This window comes from Dasypus novemcinctus, chromosome 6 (genome assembly GCF_030445035.2).
Source record: "Dasypus novemcinctus isolate mDasNov1 chromosome 6, mDasNov1.1.hap2, whole genome shotgun sequence".
NCBI lineage: Eukaryota > Metazoa > Chordata > Mammalia > Cingulata > Dasypodidae > Dasypus > Dasypus novemcinctus.
Window position 1 is genome coordinate 96684388 of NC_080678.1, and position 22663 is coordinate 96707050.

The 22663-nt window shown below is 51.8% G+C and overlaps 1 long non-coding RNA gene across 1 annotated transcript; it reads left to right on the forward strand.

Annotated features, from left to right (window-relative positions):
• Nucleotides 1-510: 510 nt before the first annotated feature.
• Nucleotides 511-2301, forward strand: LOC139439119 (uncharacterized). The gene is made up of 3 exons (XR_011648952.1): nucleotides 511-582; nucleotides 1479-1557; nucleotides 2001-2301. It is a non-coding gene; the product is annotated as an uncharacterized lncRNA (long non-coding RNA).
• Nucleotides 2302-22663: the final 20362 nt, after the last annotated feature.

The window sequence follows — 22663 nt, forward strand, 5'->3', positions numbered from 1 at the left end:
TCAGTAATGGCACACCCATGCCAAGCTGGTGATGTCAGTATCCCCACTGCCGCTTATTTGAAGCAAATCCCGGACATCACGTCAGTTCATCTGCAAATATCGTAATGTCTCTAAATGAGAAATTGTACCTGTAAAAGATGATCCAGGCCACCCGTTCTGAGTAGATGTCCCTTCACTTCCATGCTCTGTGCCTTCCCCGTTTTTGTTGTCATGAACTTCACACTCCCTGACATTTATTTTGTTCATGATTATATTTTATGGGTTTGCCTCCCCATCCAGTCACGAGAATGTTCCTGCCTTGAGAACATCTCTCTGCCTGCCTTGTTTCTTTTAAATACCATCGGCTGCCCAGTGCCTGGGGCAAGGCCAGAGATCCCACAATTTCTCTGAGTAGACGATGGCTGAAGGAGAGGCTGGCCACCTGCCAGGGTCCACTTGTCTGGCCGAGGGCAGCAGGAGGTGGTGGATAGATGGACGTGCACTGACCTTCTGCTGTGGGTTTTCTCTTTTAGATAAAGCAGCAAGCTCTTCTGGAGACAATGTTATAACTTGTCCTGGAGTAGAACCTCAGATACTTGGAAAGTAAGTGCCCCGACCTGGGGACCCTTGTGGCAGGAGACCAGGTCAGCAGCGGTTTAGGGGTCCTGGGTGAGGACACCCTTGGCCGGGGCACCCGGGGAGCCCTCTGTACCTTCCTTGATGGGTGGTCCTGGAGGTGGTCAGGGATCCGTGTGGCCTGGCTCTGCTGAGGACAGCAGGAGGTGGAGGGTGCCTGCCTTAGTTTCCCCATGCTGTGACATCTACCAAGCCATGGGTTGTCTTGACAAGAGTGATTTCTTGGATGCCAGTGTTGGGGCTGGAAGCTGGCTCCCTCCAGGGTGGGCAGCGCTCTGGTGCTGGCAGCCGGCTATCCTGGGGTCCCATGGCTCCCCCACCACACGGCCGTGTACTCTCCTCTCTCTGCCGGGTTCCCAAGGACATCCAGCATCTCCTCCAAGTGGCTTTCCCTTGAAAGCCCCCAGTCACAGCACTAAGGGCAGTCTCATTCCCCTGACCGCAGCGTAACGATGTCCTCAGAAGGTCCACTGATGCTGGGTTACACCCCAGGACTGGGTGCAGGTCGTGAACATGGTTTTTTTCTGGGGCACGCTTCAGCCCATCCGGTTCCAAAGGCCTCCTGTCGCTGGCTGGAGCTGAGCCCACATGCCCTGCCCACACAGAGGAGCTGAGTGAGCCCCCCCATGGCTGCCGCTCACGTGGCATGTGTCTGCATGGCGGGCAGACGATGCCGGGCTCCTGGGGCCGGCTGTGTCCCTCGGGGCCTCCAAGCCAGGCTGACCTCGTGCTCTGGGGAAGGAGAGCTCGCCCACTACCCCAGTGCCTTGCTGGCAAAGTCACTGCACCCAGGAGAGCTGGGGGCCAAGGTTCAGCCACGGGGGAGACCTGGTTGTCACCGGCCCACCCCCTCTGTGCTTTAGGCCCATCTTCGTTGAAATCAGCCTCAACAAAGGCATAACCTTCATCGCCAACAACCTCAAATTCAGAGGAAAGGACTGCGTGAGTACTGGGTGGGGACACCCCTGTCACGGGGCCCATTGGCCCAGCTCTGATGCAGACACACTGGGGGACAGCTGGCAGCCAGGGTGAGTGGGTGGGGCAGGGGGCCCACCAGGACCAGAGTCCAGGCCTGTGGCACCCCTGGCTGTATGGGCCCCAGGGCCCACCCCTCAAGGTCAGAGTTCAGGCAGGGGGATGGGGCAGCCTCCGCCACACGTGGCGTCCGTGGCCCTGGGCTCTGCAGAGGTGGTCTGGGCATCTGGCCATGGACTCCTGGCCCCTCTGGGGTCCCTGGAGGTGGGGCGCCTGAGGAGAGGAGGAGGCCGGGGGTGGAATGCCAGGGGATGGGAGCCAGGAGGGGGACCACCCAGCCCCAGCCCAGCCCTCGGCCACACCCATTCTCTGGCAGCCAAGGCTGGATGGTGACGGTGGCCCTTCCACAGGGGGAGAATCCTGCTGCCAAACCCCCCGAGGACAAGGCTGGGAACCCAAGCAAGGTCAACAGCCAGTGCCTCACTGCACAATCCCCCGACACACCCCCTGAGAAGAGCCCCACAAAGCCCTCCAAGAATGCTGCAGCCAGCACTCCCAGGAAGTCCCCCGAGCAGTCCCCCGAGCAGTCCCCTGAGCAGTCCCCCAGCATGCCAGCAAGGACACAAATAGAGAAGACAAGGGCACTGATGAGGAGGAGGACCCCAGGGAGGACACTGATGAGGAGAACCAGTACGAGGACGAGGACGACGACCCCACCGAGAGCCAAGGCAGCTCCAAGCTCCCCTGGATGCCTGTCGTGGGATGGCGCATCCGCCCTGCTGCTCCTGCTGCTGCTGGGCTGCCTCTGCCACCTGCGCTGGCCGGTGAGTGTCCCTGCTGCCTGAGCAGGCAGGTGAGTGCCCCACTACATGAGCAGGCAGGTAAGTGCCCCTGCTATGGTGGCAGCTCCCAAGACTGACCATGGCTCAGGCTCCGTTCCCCCCTGGAACCTACAGGCGCCCTGGCCTCCTGCCCCACCTGCCACGGGGTGCTCACAGGGAGGCTGTGCATGCTGGGCCAGGCTGCTCCGGTGCCCACGGCCCTTCTAGAGGTGACCAGAGGCCAGCGTGCAGCAGGACAGCAGGAGGACAGACAGGAGTGCTCCTGGGTTAGGAAGGAGGGGCCTTGGAGGGGCTGGAGTACCGCCCTGAGAGCTGCAGGAAGGAGGAGGAGAAGGGTGGGCAGAGAAGGAGCAGGCGGATCCCTTCCCAGGGAGTGCTCGAGGGAAAGCCTGCAGGGACCATCCTGCAAAGGGCTCTCGGCTTGGGGTGGCCTCAGCCTGCTTGGACTGCCCCAGCCCTCCAGGGAGGGGCGGTGTCCCTGTGAAAAAGGAGGAAACTGAGGCTCAGAGGCAGCGGTGCTGGCCACAGCCCCACAGGCATCAGTCAGTGCCCCGTGGCTCTGAGCAGGGTCCCCACCTCTCCCAGGGGCTGAGGCTGAGCCCAAACCGCACCTTCCAGCACAGGTTATGTCTTTTTATCAATCTAGACAGAAAAGGAGCTGCCGCGACTCCTGCCGGAACCCTCTACTGTAAGTCCTAAGTGCGTCCTGACTTCCTGTGAGCTCATCTGCCACACACCGAGCCTCCCGCAGCCCACGGAGGGGTCCGCTCCCGCCCCAGGAGCTCCACCACCTGTGCCAAGAGCCTGCAGAGCAGGAGGAGGAGGGCGCAGGGCTGGGGGGACGGGGACTGCTAGCGAAGCCAGGCATCCCCCTTCCTGGGCTCCCACCAAAGGGGCAGTGTGGGCAGCCTGTAGGGGGTCTGCCACGGACCCTCCTGAGACAAGTGGGGCCCTTGGGCCCCTGCCGGCTGGCAGGATGGTACTTGCCCAGGACTCGGGGAAGCTTCTGGAAAAGGAGCCTCATGTTGCAAGGACCCAGCTCTGGAATCTTCCATGCCCTTGTCTTAATCATGGTCTCCTGGTGGGCAGAGGGGCCTGGCCAGGTCAGTCCTTGGGGCCTGTAGGGCTGAGCATGGACAAGGGAGCTTACCTGGCATGGAACTGTGAGGCGCGCCCACCCGGGGGAGCCCACGGCCAGGTTCAGGGCAGCAGCCGTGGGGCCAGTTGGGCCTGGGGCAGTCGCACTTTCAAAGCTGGAGCCCGGTGGCTGAGGGGCATCCTCTGCCCATGCGCAGACCCCTGGCCACCCAGCACGTGGTGTCTTCATTTGCCAGGGCTGCTCTGACAAATGCCATGCACCGGGTGGCTTGAACCCGGAGGTCACTGTCTCTGGTCTGGAGCCCAGAAAGCCAGCTTTCTCCCGGGTCTGCAGGTTCTGGTGCCAGTCACTGCGGCCCTCAGGGTCCTTGGCTGTCCTCGTGCCTCGGCCACACAGCGCCATCCTTGGTCCCCTCCTCCTGAGTCATGTTTCCTTCTTCAGGCTCCTCCTGAGTCATGTTTCCTTCTTCATGAGGCTCCTGGAGTGGACAGAGCCCCCGCTTCTCTTTGGCCACCCCTCCAATAGTGACGTTCTGGGCATGTCCTGTTACAGATGGCTCCCCCCAGAGAGCACGGCTGCAGGCGTGAACCCCTCTCTTTTGGGGCCCTCGGTCCAGGCCCCACACAGGGCACAGCCTCAAGGAGGCTCTGCCAATGGGGGCATCAGAGGAGCGAGGGGACAGGGGAGCTTTGCAGCAATTTGGGGACGAGCCAGATGCCGTCTTGTTTGCCCCAGAGGATGCTCCCTGGGTGTGTGGGCGCTGCTGATAGAATCCGGGGTCCCTCACTCGATCGTTCCTTATTCACCCCACAAACATTGGCTGAGTGGCAGCACCAGCCCCCCGGTTGTGCTGCCCTGGAGCAGACGCTTTCTTTTCCTACAGACAGTGTGCTGCAGCCCACCATGGCCCATGGTGATGCCCGCCCGCTGTGACTGCCCGGGCACTGGGCATCTGAGCCAAGTGAGGTGAGGAGGGCTGGGGCAGGGGAGAGGGCGATGGTTCAGGTGCAGAGGCCCTGCTGGAAGGCTCCACCTGGGGGAGTCCAGGGTCCGGGGCACTTTGCTTCCTCCCTGGGTGCCGGGGGCCAGGGGAGGGCATGAAGCTGGGGGGCCAGTGTCCCAGGCACTCCAAGTCGACCGAGCCCAGCTGCCCCTGCCCCACCTGGTCACTGGGTGCTGGTGGGTGGTCCACAGCAGGCAGGTAACTGGTTTCCACCCAGGTTTCCTCAACTCAGGGGTGGCTCAGGTTTCAAACCCCAGCCAGCGGTGGAGGGAGAAAAACAGCCTGAGCCACAAAGAGGGGTGAATGAGTCAGAGAAATAGAGACGTTCTGAGCAGCCACAGTTAGCACCGTCTCAATTCTCTGGAGACATCGTAGCTGTGCCCGGCCCAGCAGCAGCCTTTTTGGCAGAATGAGGACAAGAGTTTCTGGCTGCATGACTGGTGACACGGGGTGCAGGGCTACAGGGAGGAGGAGCCCCAAGACCCCATCCTCGAGTGACCAGTGCTGGCCCTTGAGTCCTGGGAGCCCAAGTCTCACCCCTTTGCCCCTCCCTGGACATGCTGCTGCCCACCTGGTTGGGAGAGTCCAGCCCAGCCGAGGGTCCAGGGTTGAAAGAGCCACCTGGAGGACAAGAACCCCAACCTCCTCCTGGCCGGGCCCCTCCGTCCTGCTCCTGCCTCTGCTCCGTGCTCCTCTATGGCCCAGGAAGGCACTGGAACAGCCAGCCCCAGCCCTGTCCTGACACAGTGACTTGTTCGGCCTGCTCGGCCCAGACCCATCTGCCCTGGTGGCTCAGGCCAGCCAGGTGCTGCCCTCCACTGGCCCAGGGCTCCTTCTGGACTGTTCTCTGCCCTGCCCACCCCCCATATCAGGAACCTGTCCCCAAGCCAGGCATGGGACCTCCCACCTGGCCCCTGCTGGCCCCTCTTCCTCCACCCCGGCGCAGGGCTCCCTGCCTGCCATGGGCTCCTGCCCAGCTCCCCGCACCCCCTGACCACCCCCTCACGGTCCTCTCCTGGCTCCTGGTATAGCTCGCCCGGCCTGGGAACTTGTCCCCTAAACAAGCCACTGACCCCCCACGCCAAAAGGGTGTCTTGTTCCAGATTCTGACACTGAGCACAGCGACCACCACCCCAGCAGGCACGCAGGCCGCCAGGCTCCGCCTCTGAGCTCATGCGGGTTCTTGGGGCTTAGCAGGGCCTGACACTCTCTGGACGCGTCGCTTGGCCATGCCGCGTCCTCAAGCCACGTCTGCTTTGCAGTGCAAGCTGGACCTCCAGTGTGCCCTGTTCAGTCCACGTTGCACCCCAGTGCGCCTGATGTGGCCCCCGTTCCAGTGCACGGTGAGCAGGCGCAGTGCTGCCCGCGTGGCGGGCCAATACCCCAGTGCTTTTCCCTCATGACGCCTGCCCACAGACAGGGGCCCAGACCTGGGAAATGGCCTCAGGAGCACGCAGGCCCCAGGGGCCGGCTGTGGCTGCCCACATGCTCCTCCCTGTGGTCTTGGATGGGTGGGGGACTGTGCAGGCTGGAGGCTGAAGGGCCACGGCCAGAGCCAAGGGCAAGGGGCTGCAGAGCAGGGCCAGCCACCGGCTCCAGCACTCCTGGCCCATGAGCCCCCTGTGCCTGCAGCCCTGGGTGTCAGCTGGCTTTATGCCTCCCAGGAGGTGGCCTCCCACCTGGGGGCCTCGGGGTGCAGCCCCCATGGGCTCTTCCAGGTAGCCACGGTCCCCTGGAGTGGGATCCCTGGCACGGGGGGTAAATGGCAGTGCTGCGTGTGCACCTGGAGCCAGGGCAATGCTGCACCCATGGTGGACCTTCTGGGCAGCTGCCCTCAGGGGGTCCTATAGTCCTCCACCCCGGCCCCTCTTCTGGCCCCAGCCTTGGTGCTGTGGTAACATGCAGCTGTACAGACTGGGAAGCTGGAGCACAGAGAGGCTCGTGCCTTGTCCCACCTCACACAGTCACTGCGGGGTGGGGAAGGACCGGGACCTGGCAGCCTGGCTCTGGAGCCCAGCGCCCTCCTCGCCCTGCACTGCCTGTCCTCGGGTCAGCACTTGGGATCTTGTGTGGTCATCCTACATCACCTGGCAGCTGTCCCCACGTGGCCGCGGGCCCCCTGACACGGCCTGCTGCCCACCTGGCACGGCCTCCCCCCTGTCAGGCTTCATGCAGGTGGGGCAGGGTCCCTGGAGGCACCCAGCCCTTGACCGCCACGTCTGTGGCTCCGGTGGCGCTCCAGGACTGGTCTGGGCTGGGGCACAGGCTCACTTTGGGTGCAGCCTGAGGCCCTTAAGGTAACTCACCTGGCATCCTCACCTGGGTGCAGGGAGGCAGCTGCCCACCCCTGGCCGGCCCTCGCCCCCAGCCTGGCCACCTCCTCTGCATCTCCCAGGTGTGGAGACAGAGGCTCCACCTCAGCGAAGGGCTGGGTGCTGCAGGGGACAGCTTCTCTCACCGCAGAGCCCCCAGCTGGCCAGCATCTAGCCATCAGGTGGTCCCTGGGAACAGCTGGAAAGCGTGTCTCTGTAGTGGACTGGGCTGTACGTGCAAGGCACTGGTGTCTTGATTTCCACCCCACATCCCGGCAGACTTCCTTCTCCACGGGATCCTGCCCGTGACTGTGGGCCTTGGTTGTAGCGTGTTGCGGTGGGTCTGAGGCTGCACGGGTGCCCAAGGGGCAGCTGAGTCTTGTTCTTCTCGCCCTGCCCATGATGGAGCTGGACCAAAGGGGGCACAGACGTAGGGCTGGGGAAATCCTAACGTGACAGTGTCCTTCCACCAGCAATCTTTAGAAACGTCTCTGCTCGTGCCTCTGGACTGTGATGGCACCTGGCTCCCCTCCCTCCTACTTCCCCAGGAGATCCAGAAACAGGGTCCAAGCCCCAGAGCCCTGGGTGCTGAGGCTCCCTATCAGCTCTGCCGGTCCCTTCAGGAAAGGTCCTGAGCTGTGCAGTAGTCAGCTGAGGAGACGTAATGGTAGTTGGCTTCACTTGGCAATCGCTGATGGCCAGAGAGGAAGGAGAGCTGCCCCTCCCAACCTCACATCCCTTCACCCCCTCATGCCCATGCCATGGACTCAGGATCCCTGCAGCCCCCAGAGGGCTCCTCTCTTGGGTCGAGGTGTCCAGGCACTTACATCTGCCCCTCTATCAGCACCTGTTCAGATCATTCCAGGGTTCCCCTGCAGCCCCAGGATGGGCATGATTGGGGCAAGAGACTGCAAGTGTCCCGTAGACCATGCCCTGAAGGAAAGCAGAGGGACCTGCAGCCCTTGGGGAGCACCAGCCCCAGAATCAGTTGCTCATGTTCTGGAATAAATGAGTGGAAATAAAGGAGCAGGAAACAAAGATAAAGATTCCATTCTATGCCCAACAGTTCCCGTGAATGAGTAGAAGCCCAAAGTTCCCGTGAATGAGTAGAACTCGATGAATGTTATCCCAGGGTGGCATGCTCTGGGTGAAGAGAGAGGCAGAGAGTCTAGAGAGAGTGGGAAATCAACATAATCTTCATCAACCCAGTGGTCAAGTTGCCCATGATGATACTTAATGTTGGCACAGAGAGAGGGTGGGGGACAGACACCTGCCTGCCCTGCAGGCATCAGTGTGGACAGGATCGGCTTTCTGAAGCAGTTATCATCCTGTGCCTGGGCCTGTAGATGCAGCACTCTCTGTGGATGGAGGGATAGATGGATGAATGGGAGGATGGATGGATGGGTTGATGGGTGGATGGGAAGGTGGAAGAGTGGGTGGATGGATGGATGGGAGGATGGATAATGGATGGATAGGTGGGTAGATGGAGGTGTGATGGATGGATGAATGAACATTTATGGTTGGACAAGGGCCTGCAATGATACTTTTGGTCATTTCTCTGGCACCAAAAGGCATGTTTGGATCTGGCAGGTATGAAGGCACAGAAAGCCTCTATGGGGAACAATTGTGGAAGGATGGAAGGGGTCCCTGTAACATTTTCAGGGGTGACCATAGGAAGAACTTTGTTTAACCAGTTACTACTTGTGTAAACTTGGCCTAGTTTCTTAACCTCTCAAAGCCTCACTTTTCTCATCTGAAAAACAGGGAAAAATAATAAAACTCCCTTGTCCTGCAAAATACAAAGGTCACACACCAACCAGGCCCGGGCGGGAGCCCCTCCCCAGCCCAAGAGTCACAGTCCCCAGGCCAGATAAGTAGAGGGTCTCATGGCTCAGGGTCAGTGCTGGGGGAGAAGTGCTGTGATTGCAGGTAGGATTGGGAAGTCCCAGGAGGCACAGGCATTTTATTTTATTTTTTCATTGACTGAAATACATCACTCATACATAAACATTCATAAACAATAAATGTATAATAGTTATGAACTTACAAAACAAACATATATGACATCCAACAAACATATATAACATCTCGCCCTACCACCAATAACTTGCATTGTTTTTAAACCTTTTAAACTGATGATTAAAGAGCATTGTCAAAATTTTACTATTAAACAAAGTATTTTTCCCCTAACCAATCTGATTATCTTTATATCATTTATATACAAACATACATAAACAATTAAGTGTATAGTAAGAGTTGTGAACTTACAAAGCAAACGTGCATGACATCATACAGGGGTCCCATACATCAAACCACCACCAACTCCTTGCATTGTTATGAGATGTTTTTTACAAACTATGAAAGAACACTGTCAAAATCTTACTACTAATCATAGTTCCTATCTTATATTTGGTGTGTCTTTCTCCCAACCCACCCTATTATTATTTCTTAAATGTATTTTTTATGACAGAAGTTGTAAACCTATAACACAATCATGCACATGTGCAGAATTCCAAAACAAAGCACCCCTCCATCAATACACCAAAATGTGGTGTATCATTTGCAACAGATAAAATAATATCATCTGATTACTGCCATGTCCATAGTGTACATTTGGCTCACATTTCCCATACTGCCTCAGAACCAACACAGTACATCTTTTGCATAGATGCAAGAATATCGTATTGTTACTACTAACCACAGTCCGTAGGTCACTCCAGCCATACCTTTCCCATGCTTCTCCACATTCCCATCGCCCTGCAGTAGTGATATACATTTGTTCTAGCTAAGAAAGGACACTCTTGAATCTGTACCATCAACCGAAGTTCTCATCCACCTCTTGGTTTACTGTCCTATCCAGTTCCTAGATTATTCTCAAGCATTCTGTCAGTGGCATTTACATAACTAGACTACCATTTTCAGTCACATCCCCATTTATAAACTAGCTGTTACTCACTATGTGTTACCATCCACTCTATACATTTCCACAATTTTACAGTAAAGCTAATTAAAACTTCTACATACATTAAACATCAGTAGTCCACTCAGTTTTTCTCTTACCTCCTTTAAGAATCCACTACGTACCACCAGGTCTTGTGCTACATTCAACTCACAATAGGTTGGCTTGAAGGGAAGGCAACACAGAAATAAAGGTAGAGACACAAGAGGGGAGAGAAACCTGAGACCAGGGAACTCACAGCTTCTGGAACTGAGAGCCTCAACCCTGGTTTTCCCATCGCATTTATTGGGACACTACCAAGCAGTTGTTTGCTATCTGAACTAGAACATCATTGACAAAAACAGGAAATAACTGCAACATCTAACAACAGCTACATTTAACAGGTGTAACATTTACAGTAACAAACAGGTAAGCCAGTTTCCCACAACAGTCTTGAAGATATTTTCCAATAATTTCTTCCAGAAGTTTCATGGTTCTTGCTTTTAGTTTTTGTTTTTTGATCCATTTTGAGTATGTGTCTTGGAATTGGTCTATTTGGATTTTTTTGGATGGGAGCTTGTTGTGCTTCTTGGACCAGGGATATCTATGTCCTTCAATAGGTTTGGGAAATTTTCTACCATTATTTCTTTAAATATTCCTTCTGAATCTCTGGACTGACCATGTGATAGCCAGGCCCAACAGACTTGCAACTCCTACACTCTGGTTTATTGGACTTACCCCACTCAGGTAACGTGGAGGTGAGAAAGGTCAGCCACCACACCAGAGAGCCAAGAGTGCCTACAACTGAAAGCAGGAGGAGTGCATCCAGCATCCATGTGGAATCTAAGCCCCCTCTTGATATAGATGTGGAGTGGACACAACCATTCTAAGGTCCAGAGGATGGAGGAATAGAGTCTGGATTAGAGTGGACTTATTGATATTCTATCCATGAACTATTGTGATTAGTAATTGAAGAAAATGTGGCATTGGTGTGGAGAAAGTGGCCATGGTGGCTGCTGGGGGTAGGGAGTGGGAGGAAGAGATGTGATGTGGTGGCATTTTCAGGACTTGGAGTTGTCCTGGGTGGTGCTGCAGGGACAGTTACCAGACATTGTATGTCCTCCCATAGCCCACTGGGTGGACTGTGGGAGAGTGTGGGCTATGGTGTGGACCATTGACCATGAGGTGCAGTGGTGCTCAGAGATGTATTCACCAAATGCAATGAATGTTTCATGATGACGGAGGGGATTGTGGTTATGGGGGAGGAGTGGGGTAAGGGGGGTGTGGGGTATATGGGGGCCTCACATTTTTTTTAATGTAATATTAAGTAAAACAAATAAAGACCAAAAAAAGTAAAAAAAAAAAATATTCCTTCTGTCCCTTTTCCCATCTCTTCTCCTGCTGGGACACCCATGACATGTATGTTTGCACGCCTTTTGCTGTCATTTAGTTCCCTGAGACCTTGTTCAATTTTTTCCATTCTTTTCTTCTTCTCCTCTTGTATGTTCACTTTCAGAGGCCATTTCTTCAAGCTCACCAATCCTTTCTTCTGCCTCCTCAAATCTGCTATTATATGATTCCAATCTTTTTTTAATTTCATTGATGGCACCTTTCATTCCCATAAGATCTGCTATTTTTCTATGTATGCTTTCAAATTCTTGTTTGTACTCATCTAATGTTTTCTTAATATCCTTAATCTCTTTAGCCATCTCATTGAATTTATTAAGATTTGTTTGAACATCTATGATTAGTTGTCTCAACTCCTTTATGTCATCTAGAGGCTTATTTTGTTCTTATCTGGGCCATAGCTTCCTGTTTCTTGGTGTGGATTGTAATTTTTTGTCAGTGTCTTTGCATTGGGCTTACTAGGGTCTTTTTTCTGGGTGCCATTTTTCTCTCTAATTTAGGGCTTCCTGCCCTTTCTCCCTTGCTGGTTGTGCAGAAGGAGCCAAGCATGTAGTTGGTCCTGTAAGCTGTGGAGGCTCAAGCTGCCCTCATTGCACCAGGGACCAATGAAGCTTCTTCCAACTTTCTCCTTTGCCAGGGACAAGGACAGAGTCAAAGCCATGTGGAATAATCCATGTGCAGGTCTAGACAGTAGTTACCCAGAGAGACTGATGGAGCTTCACATCCCTTTCTCCCCTACCTGGGGCAAGGATGGAGTTGCAGGTGTGGGAAGCAATCTCTGCAGTGCAGGTCTAAGATGACTGCAGTTGCCCTAGTAGTCTTCTGATTTTCAGTCTATGCCAGCCAGAGTTCCCTGCTGTTGCCTGTCTAGGCTGGTGCAGGGCTCCTCAGCCTCCTCCCTGCCAGAGGTGGGGCTGAAGCCTAGGCAGGCTGCAGGCTGATCTATGTGAAAGAAACTGTCAGCCCAGCTTCCCCTTAGGCTGGGGGTGGAGTCAGAATGGTGCTACTGGCCTCTTTCTGATGTGGGCTGGTTCTCACCCTAGCTGCTCCCAGGGTTATCTCTTAGCCAGCCAAATCTCCCAATCTGTAGATGAAATCAGCAGCCAACCATCTCCTCCTCCTCTGTCTCTGGGAAATGGAGCCTCCAATTCCTGTCACAGAACAGCTCCTGGGGCGGCTTTCACCACCAGAGTAGGATAATCACTGGTGTCCTCGGTTTGGCTGGTAATTTCCCAAAGAGGCTGGCACAGGTCCCTGCAGCTTCCTCCCTGCTGGAGGTGGCACTGGGGCCGAGGCTGGAGCTGCAATCTGACCTGGAGGGAAAGAAGCCAGTCCCCACCAGCACTGGGATCCTCAGTCCACCCCTCTTCCTCTCATGCCAGGCGCAGAGTTAAGATGGCGGCTCCTGGCCTCTTTCTGACCTGGACAGGCTCAAACCTTAGCTGTTCTCAGCATTATACTGTAGCCCACTGAATTTACCCATCAGTAACTGAAGTTAGTGTCCAACCATCTCTTCCTCCCCCATTTTGGGGAAGTGGAGCTTTCAATTCCAGCCACGGAACAGCTCCTGAGGCGGCTTGTGACTCCAGTGGAGGATGGGCACCGGCCTCCAGGGTGTGGAGTCTGTATTTATGAGTCTTCTCTGCAGACGGGCTGTCTCCTCCTTCCACTCCTTCAAGGATGTGGCAAGATGACCTTCTGGTCTCCTGGAGCCCCCAAACAGGATCTTCAGCTAGCTCCAGAGAGCTCTGGGTGTTTGCTAACTGTCCTGTAGCAGGAGCCGACTCTAGGAGCTCCTTACTCTGCTGTCATCTTGCTGGTTTCCCTGGCGCATTTTTGATGGAAATGAGACCTTGTGGAGGAGGTAAAGTTTGGGTTGTCTTTTAAAAGATGAGTAAATGAGAAAAAAAGGACATTCCAAAGAGAAGAAGAGTGTGTATAAAAGCTTAGAGATGGGGAGAGCTTAGTGAATGTAAGATTTGGCCACATCCTGAGCCTCCTGTGCAGGCTGCCCTGGCCTCTGCTGTGATGGAATTGCTGCAGGTCAGCACAGGCACTGTGGGGCCAATGAGTGACCACAGCCAAGGGACAGCAGGTCTCCAACCCAGGAGGCGTCCACCCAGCAGCAGCGTGTCCACGTGCTGGAAGGTTCTCCAAGTGTTCCTGGGTGGCTCGTGGCCCCCAAATCCGATCCCCACTGTGTCCTGGGTTGGGGGTCAGGCCCTGTGTCTTTTGGAGGAAAGCTCTGAGCTCCCCGACATGCCAGGCCCCTCCTAGACCCCAGCTGTGTGGCGCTGGCTTCCGCCTGCCTTCTGTGTCCTCTGCTGTTCCTCGTGTGTGAGGTCCTGAGGTGACCCCACCACACAGGACAGGCCCTGGCATGTGCTCAGGGTGTGGGGAGGGATGCGTGAAGTCAGCAGGGCCCGGGGATCTCACGTGGTTCCAGTGGCCTTTCCTGGGTGACTTGGAGGCTGTGACATGACCGTTTCCTGGGGCCCCTGCTTCGCCATCCTGGGTGGTGTCGTAGCTTCCTCCAGCTGCCATGGAAGTTTCCTGAGCTCCATGGCTTCAGGGGCGCACACTGGCCCATCCTCCATCCACAGGCTGGAGGGGCTCTCCAGGCCCCATGGCCTCACCTGGTGACGTGCACAGCTCTGCAGGCCCCTCGAGGGCCTGTGCGCCCTGGGCTCACTTTCCAGCAGCCGAGGGGCCACGTGCCCAAGAGCAGGGCTGTCTTGATGGCAGGCGCCTGGCTCAGAGTGGGGCATGGGCAGGCCCTCGTGGAAGGCCAGGCAGACACGGGTACGTGGGCGAGCTGGAGGATCGCGGCCCTGGGCCTGAGCCGAGGGTGGTGGGCCTGTCCTGCTGAGGCCGGCCTCCAGGGCACCAGGGGTGCTGGGCTTTAAAGGCAGATGCTGGGGTCTTGAGGTGCTGCCCGCTGGAGGCAAGCAGGTGTCCCGGAAGGTCGGCGGTCTCCCTTCTCCCAGGGGGCTGCGCGAAGGTGCGGGAAAACCCTTCCTTGCTGGAGTGAGGGAGGGGCTGATGTGCTCTGGTCGCTTGCGGGGGCCTTGAGTAGAGGGTGGGGATCCTTGGCAAGCCCGGGAGGAAGGGGCAGAGAGGACAGAAGCGCCAAGACAGTGGGTGCTGCAGACAGACGCAGGGTCTGCACGGGCTTCCTCGCACAGTGGGTGGGGCAGTCCCTCTGCCTTCAGGGGCCCCCTGCAGTCCCCAGCCTGACATCCCACAGTGGCCCAGGGCTGTGGGGAGGGGTCCTCCTTCAGCAGACACTCACTGAGGCCCAAACCAGGCAATGTTGTGGCCCCAGGGGGAGTCGGGCCACGGGGGAGAGGCCAAGGTCGGAGGTCAAGCCTGGAGAGGGCAGGGGGGGCCCCTGCAGAGGAGGTGACAGCTGAATCTCGCCACCAAGTGGAGTGGAGGCTGGAGGCCAGCACCCAGGGAAAGGTCCCACCGATGGGTGCAGGTGTGCTGAGCCCAGCCCACCACGCCAAGGGAACTGCAGCCTCAGCTCCCAAATCGGACCACCTTTCTGTGACCTACTCTCTTCTCTGCCCTACAGGGGAGGTGCCTCACCTTCGCCCCAGTGAAAGCCCCATGCATGCCGGTGTTCTGCGACCCAACCCTGTGTGCCCCACCCTGCCACGAGAGGGTCCCCTTCCCCGTGTGCCCGGGATGCTGCCATTCCCCCCGTGCATTCTCCCCATCCTCCCGGATGCTGCCCCTGGTCTTGCCCTACTCCCGGGCACTGGCCGCCTGCCCTCCACGAGCCCTGACTGCAAAGCCCCATCGCTAAAGCACCGAAGGGCCAGGATTGTTGACTTGCTAAGGTCGACACACAGAGTTTTGGTTTTACAATAAAAAAGATGTTGGCTTTTGTTGCTGATGTTTAAAAGAGTTTATTTCCTGGTGAGTTTCTGTCCTCTGTGAGATGCATGTACGCTCCACCTGCTAGAATAACTCATCCCAGGGCCCCGTGGGGGATGGGTATGGATTGTGCCTCTCACAGCACCTCATCTTCATCCATCTGCCAAATTCCGCTCCATGAAAAAGCCCAAAGACCCTTTTTCATGTGAATCCAGTCCTAACTTCATGCAAAGAGAAGCCTTTGAATTTCTCCTCTCCTTTCTCCATGTCCCTGGTTTCCCACTTTGGAGTCCCACATTCTGAATGTGTCATAGAAGGTGGTGAGGAGCCCCCAAGGTCACTAGCTGGAAGCACGACTTCTCCATCCAGGTGCCCCGAACTGTGCCCAAGCCCAGAAGGATTCCACTGAACCATGTCCTCTCCACTAGAGAAGAAAATTGAGTCCCCATCTGGTTCCATCTGCCCCTGTTGGAGAATCCACACCCAAGAAGGATGAGTTTTAGTGAGCAGCGTCCTCCCACCAGGCGTAGCCCATGGTCTTTCCGTGTCTGTGAAATCACCAGGCCCACAGGCCCCCAGAACCTGGCGTGGGGTCCCTGAGCACCTCAGAGGGTCTGCAACGGCAGCTGTGACTGAGGGCACCAGGCATTCATTTCATTAGGGAACTAGGATGCTCTCCACCTCAATCCTGTCTTCCTGAATGCTACGTTTCTGCCTTTCAATTGAGTGCATGGCAAGAACGGGGAAAAATATGGCAGGTTTTGGAGTTTAATATCGATTGAGTTAGATAGCTAGTGAGGGAAATAACCATAATTTTTTCCATGTTTAAAAAAATTTTCTCTGGAGGGGCCCGTTTTTGTATGTAGCTTTTATGTGCAGGGTTACCCTGGGACAAATAAACATTGGCCTTCAAAGCCTTTCTGTCTGCCATTGCTGCTGCTTGAGGGAGTCCCCTCTCCCCCTTCCTGCCCCTCACCCTCCTGTGCAGATGAGTCCCCCATCTGTCCAGCCAGCTCCCAGGATGGGCTTAGGGAGAGCATTTCCCACTCGCCTCCCAGGCCGTCTCTGCCAGCAAATCCTCTCCCAGGATGGTGGTAAGAAGGTTGCTCCTGTGACAAAATCCTGCATAAGGCGAGGCCGAGCAATGGGCCAATTCAGAGCCAGGAGTGAGGGAGAGGGGCTTAAAGCCCTGGGGAGGGGCTCAGTGGCTCAGTTTAGGCCCCATTTGGAGACTCAATTTCAGATCAACTGTACAAGGGGCTTCCCCACACCACACATTCTTTCTTTGTAATTTGTGAAGCCTGACTCGGTCAACATTTTTTTTTTATTTTATTTTATGAAGAGTAAAAGTCTATAATTATGTAAGTCCAGAGTATTAATAAATTAATGAGCCTTTGCGCTCACTGTTGGACCATTAGATTTATTCACACCTGGTACCTGGCTGGTTGGTCCTACCCCAAGAGCATGGTCCGAGGGGAGAGGGTCTAAACACCCCATGAAGAGGTGGGAGACAGAGAGCACTAGCAGTGCCCCTGTGTATCTAGATGGCTTTCGCTGGCTCATGTACAGATATGCCCAGGACAGCCACAACAGAAAGCACAGAATGCTGGAAAAGCAGGCTGGGGGCCATGGGGGTTTTACAAAGGAAAAATGTTTATTGTACTCATGATCTTAAGAAAAGTGTGTGATGCCTTTTTATTAAGCATGAAGGGGTTAAGAGCAGTGATGTCAGCAAGCTGGTAGGGTAGGGCACTCTTGGTGCACACCACCCCTTTTCCCACAAACAGTGAACAAAACAAGTTGAAATGGTTAAAAGCAACTTCCCCAGAATTCTGGACATCATTCAAGGGTGAATGGTAGTTAAACAAGTGAAGGGTGAGTGTGGTGGTGCAGTTTCATGGGGTGGGTCCCATTTAGTGCATCTGCATGTCTGCACACACCTGCTCCTGAAAGATTAACTCAAGGTGATCACTGGTTTTGCCTAATGTGGAAAGTATGCAGGGCAGAGAAAATGGGTGGAGAAGCAGGGCAGATGGATCATGGGGAAGAAATAAGCCACAGCCACTGGCGTAAAATGTGGGAAAGATACAAAAGGTGCCTGGGACACAGGAGGAAGAGCTGGGGAGTTTCTCTTTAGGATGGGAAGCTGGGGCACAGAAGAGAATTTGTGCATGCCAGAGAATTTTTGAAAGCTACTACACATGCATGCTTAGAAAGACCAGAGAGGATCCAATTCTTCATTATGGGCTGGGTTATGAGAGCTCAGTACAAATTGGCCTAAGTTTGGAAGGAGACCCTCAACACAGAGTTGATCCACACTACAGCCTTTAACAATCACAAAATAAACATTACAGAACCCAGGAAAGTGGCAGAATCTGATCTTAAAAGTTAACACATGAAAATATCCAATATTTAGACTTCAACAGCAAATCATGAGTTTTACAAAGAAACAGGAAATCATGGCCCATTCAGAGGAACAAAATAAAATGATGGAAATTGTCCCTGCATCAGGCCAGACATTGGAATTCCTAATCAAAGACATTAAGTCAACATTACTAAATAAGATTAAATAAGCTCAATGAGATAAAACAAGGACAAAGAACTAAAAGAAATCAGAAAAAAATGATACACAAGCAAAAGGAAGAATTAAAAATGTTAAAAAGGAAAGCAACAAATTGTGAAGATAAAGAGTACAGTAACTGAAATTAAAAATTCACTAGAGGGTATCAACAACAGATTTGAACAAAGGAGAAGAAAGCATCAGTGACCTTGAAAACAAAATGAGTGACATTATTCAGGCTGAAGAGGAAAAATGAAAAAGAATGAAAAAATGTGAGCAGAGCCAAGCGACCTGTGGGACAAAATAAGACATACTAACACATGGTTGTTCCAAAGTAGAAGAGAAAGAGAAAGAATACTTGAAGGAATAATGGGGAAAAATTCCCAAATTTGATGAAAGATGTGAGTATAACATCCAAGCTCAAGAAACTCTAAATATGAGAAACTCAAAGAGATCCCCACTGAGATGCATTATAGTCAAACTGTCAAAAGACAAAGACAAAGAGTATCCTAAAAGCAGCAAGAGACAAGTGACTTATTACATACATGGAGTCCTCATTAAGAATAATTGCTGTTTTCTCATCAGAAACCATGGAGGTGAAAACACAGTAACTAGACATTCTTAAAGTGCTGAAAGAGAAAACGTGTCAACCAAGAATGCTGTATCTGGCAAAACTGTCCTTCAAAAAGGAGGGAGAAATCAATATATACCTCAAAACACAAAAACAGAGGAAGTTTGTTACACTCTACCTTCCCTACAATATGGACTAAAGGGAGTCCTCCAGGAGGAAAGGAAAGGACACCAGACAGCAACTTGAAGCAATATGAAGCAATAAAGATCTACAATCAAGGTAGCTACATGGGTAAATATACATGCCAGAGTTATTATAATGTAGGCTTGTAGCTCTACTTTTTATTTTTACATGATTTAAAATATGAAAGCATAAAAGAATAATTCTATGTTATTGGGCACATGATATATAAAGATGAAATTTGTGAAAAAACAAAACACTATGTGCAGATTTGGAGGGGTATAAAAGCAAAGATCCTAGATCCTATGGAAGGCAAATTATCAGTATCAATTCAATTTAGATTGTTATATATTAAGGATGCTAAATGTAAATCCCCATGCTAACCACAAAGAAAATATCTTTAAAATATCCTGAATAGGAAATGAGAAGGGAATCACATAGCTTCACTACAAAATATTAACTATAAAAAAGAAGGCAATGGAGGGAATGTAGGACACAGAAGGTATAAGATTTACACACACAAAAAGGGAAAATATCTATAGTTAGCCCTACCATATTAGTAATTACATTGGATGTAAATGGATTACACTAGCTGATTAAAAGGTAGTGATTGACAAAATGGATAAAGAGCATGACCCAACAGTATGCTGTTTACAAGAGTCTCACCTTAAATCCAGAGACAAAAGGGTGAGTGAAAGGATAGGAAAAATATTCCAAGTGAATAATAGCAGACAAAATAGACTTTAAGTAAAAAGGAGACAACAAGTACACTATATACTAATAAAAGGGTCAATACATTAAGAAAATAGAAAAATTAATAATAATTATGCAGCTAATAACAGAGCCCCATAACATATGAAACAAGCATTGATAGAATTGAAAGGAAAAATAGTTCTACAATAATAGTTGGGGACATCAATACATGACTTTCAATAATTGATAGAACATCCAGACAGAACATCAATAAAGGAAACAGAGGACTCGAACCTTATTATAAAACAGGGGTTCTTAACCTCTTTTGTTCCATGGACCTCTTTGCCGGTTAGGTGAAAACCACGGACCCCTTACTAAGTCCATATTTTACTGTGTATTATTTAATAAATATACAACACCCAGATGAATCCATGCCCACAAGAATGTTTTTGAATTTCAATTTAAGCTCAAGGACCCCTTGTTAAGAACCCCTGTAAAATAATGGGACCCAGGAGACATATGCAGAACCATCCATGCAAGAACAGCAGAATACACATTTTTCTCCGTTGGGTTTGGATCAGTCGTCAGGGTAGAATGTATGTTAGATCACAAAACAAGTCTTAACTTTGAATTCATGAAAAGGTTCTTTTCTGACTAGAATGGAATAAAGCTAGAAATTGGTAATAGAAGGGATGCTGGAAAATCCACAAATATGTGGAAATTAAACAACACACCCGTAAACCATTTGGTCACAAAAGAAATTACAAGAGAAATAATAAAATTCTTGGAAATGCATAAAAATGAAAATGCAACATAACAAAATTTATGGGGTGCACTGAAAGCAGTGTGTGGGGTGAAAACTATAGCTGTAAATGTGTACATTAGAAAAAAAGAAAGCTTTCAAATATGTGACCTAACTTCACATCTTGAGGATCAAGAAAAAGAAAAGCAAACTAAACCTGAAATTAGCAGAAATAATAAAATAAGTATTAAAGTAGACATGAATGAAATACAGAACAAAAATATTTGAGAGAATCAACAAAACCAAAAGTTGGTTCTAAAGAAGGATAAAATTTACAAACATTTAACTATACTGTCAAAAAGAGAAAGGACACACACACACAATAGAAAAATCAGAAATGAAAGGGGGTACATTCCTACTGATCTTGCAGAAATTAAAGATTTCAACAGACTACTATGAACAATGATACACCAATAAATTGGGAAGCCTAGATGAAATGGTCAAATTCCTAGAAACACACAGTATGCATAAATGGACTAAAATAGATCTTAACAGATTTATAACAAGTAAAGAGATTGAATCAATACAAAAATCTCCCACAAAAGAAAAGTCTAGGACCAGATGCCTTTATTGGTGAATTCTACCATACATTCCAAGAAGAATTAACACCAACCATTCTCAATATCTTCCAAATTGGAAGAGATCTCTTCCTAACTCACTCCATGACTACCATTATTCTGATACCAAAACCAGAGAAAGTTATCACAATAGAAGAAAATTACAGACCAATTTCCCTTATAGATGTAGGTGCAAAAACCCTCAACAAAACGCTAGCAAATTGACTCCAATGGCATATTAAAATGATTATCCACCATTACAAAATGACATTTATCCCAGGAATACAAGACTGGTTCAGCAGAAGGAAATCAAAGAAATTCAGCACATTACTAGAATGAAGAAAAAAAATACACTGTCATCTCAATTAACACAGAAAAGATATGTGAAAAAATTCAACCCTCATTCATGATGAAAACACTCAGAAAAATAGGAAGAGAGGAGAATTTCCTTGACATACTAAAGAGCATTTATGAAAATGCCATAGCTAATATCTTACTCAATGATGAAAGACAGAAAGCTTTCCCTCTGAGATCAGGAATAAGATAATGGTTTCTGCATTCATTACTGTTCTTCAACATTGTACTGGAAGTTCTAGCCAGAGCAATTAGACAAGAATAAGAAATAAAAGTCATCCAAATTGAAAAGGAAGAAGTAAAACTCTGTTCAAGATGACAGGATCCTTTGTATAGACAATCCCAAAGAATTCACAAAAAAAGTAATAGAGCCAATGACAAATTCACCAACCTTGCAGGGTACAAGATTAACATGCACTGGGGCCCCTTCTCCTCTCCTGGGAGAAAGGGAGCCTCCCAACCTGCTTCCCAATCCTACAAGGTAGACATTGTTTTTCCTGCCATTTTGCAGAGGAGGAAATTAAGGCTCAGAGCTGAAGGCCTTGTCTAAGGTGAAAGAGCTTCTGAGGAGTGGGGGTAATCGGATGGGGGAGTCCAGACCCTTCCAGGACTAACTCTCATGGACTAACTTTGGATTTATATCTCTGGGGGACTAGGGCAGAACTAGAATCAAAAGTATGGAAAGTCGTGAGTCCTCTAAGGTATCAGCTCCTTTCATCTTCACAATTGCCTCCGTTCTCTCAGGCCTTCCTCACTGGTTGTCCTGCACCTAAAATGCTGCTCCCCAAGGTGTCTGGATTTTGGATCTTCTCAACATTCAGATTCAGATGCTATTTCCTCCAGAAGCCTGCTTGAACCTGCTGTAACTAAACTGTTCCCTTCCTGCTTCACTAGGTGTCCCGCTGCCTCTAATTTACTAGGTTCTAGTCTTCTGGATTGGGAGCTATACCGTGTTGATGCCTCGTTGCACAGTAGGCACTCAGTAAAGATGTGGCAGATGCTATAGGTATGCCCCCCATGTCCCCTCAGGACCCCACTGTGTACCCAAACCCTAAAACAAGACTTCCAGCTGCCAGTACCTGCAGGTCTCACCTGGGGGTTTTTCAAGTCACCTGAGCCTGCCCTGTCCACACACTGGGCATGCTGGAAATGTCAGGGAGTCAGTGCCCCTTGCAGGGAGGCACATGGGACACAATAGCTGGTGGGCCACTGCCCCAGCCCTATCCACCTCTGCAGGGAAAACTTGGTCAAGTGGTCTACACTCTCCTAAGAGCCCCAGGACTGAGCTCAGGGACCCACAGCAGTCATCTGCTAAGACCCGCTGCCTTGTACTCTCTGTCTCCTCCTCACAGTCTCCACACCCTTCTTGAGATGCTTCCTGGGATCAGCCCCCAAACTACTTGCACTGAAAAAAGTATAGCAAGGGGGTTGCAATCAGCTGGAAGCATAGAGATGCTCTCTTTTCCTTCACTGGCAGACACATTAGATCGTCCATAATTGGTGCCCTGAGGCTTGGTGTGCCTCAGCTGACTGTCCCCAAGGCCCAGTGTAACTCAGAGCCGGCTTTCCCCAGGCTCACTGTGCCTCAGCTGGCTGTCCCTGAGGCTTGCTGTGCCTCAGGTGGCTGTGCCCCAAGGCTGGGTGTGCCTCAGCTGGCTGTCCCCGAGGCTTGGTGTGCCTCAGAGCTGGCTATCCCTTAGGCTTGGTGTGCCTCAGCTGGCTGTGCCCCAAGGCTTGGTGTGCCTCAGCTGGCTGCTGCGCTCCCCTGACCCTGTGTGAACCGAGCAGGCCCCTGCCCATGCCTGGGGCTCTGGACTCTGGAGGAATGGGTCTGTCCCTCCTAAACGCTCCAGGCAGTACCGCTGAAACCACC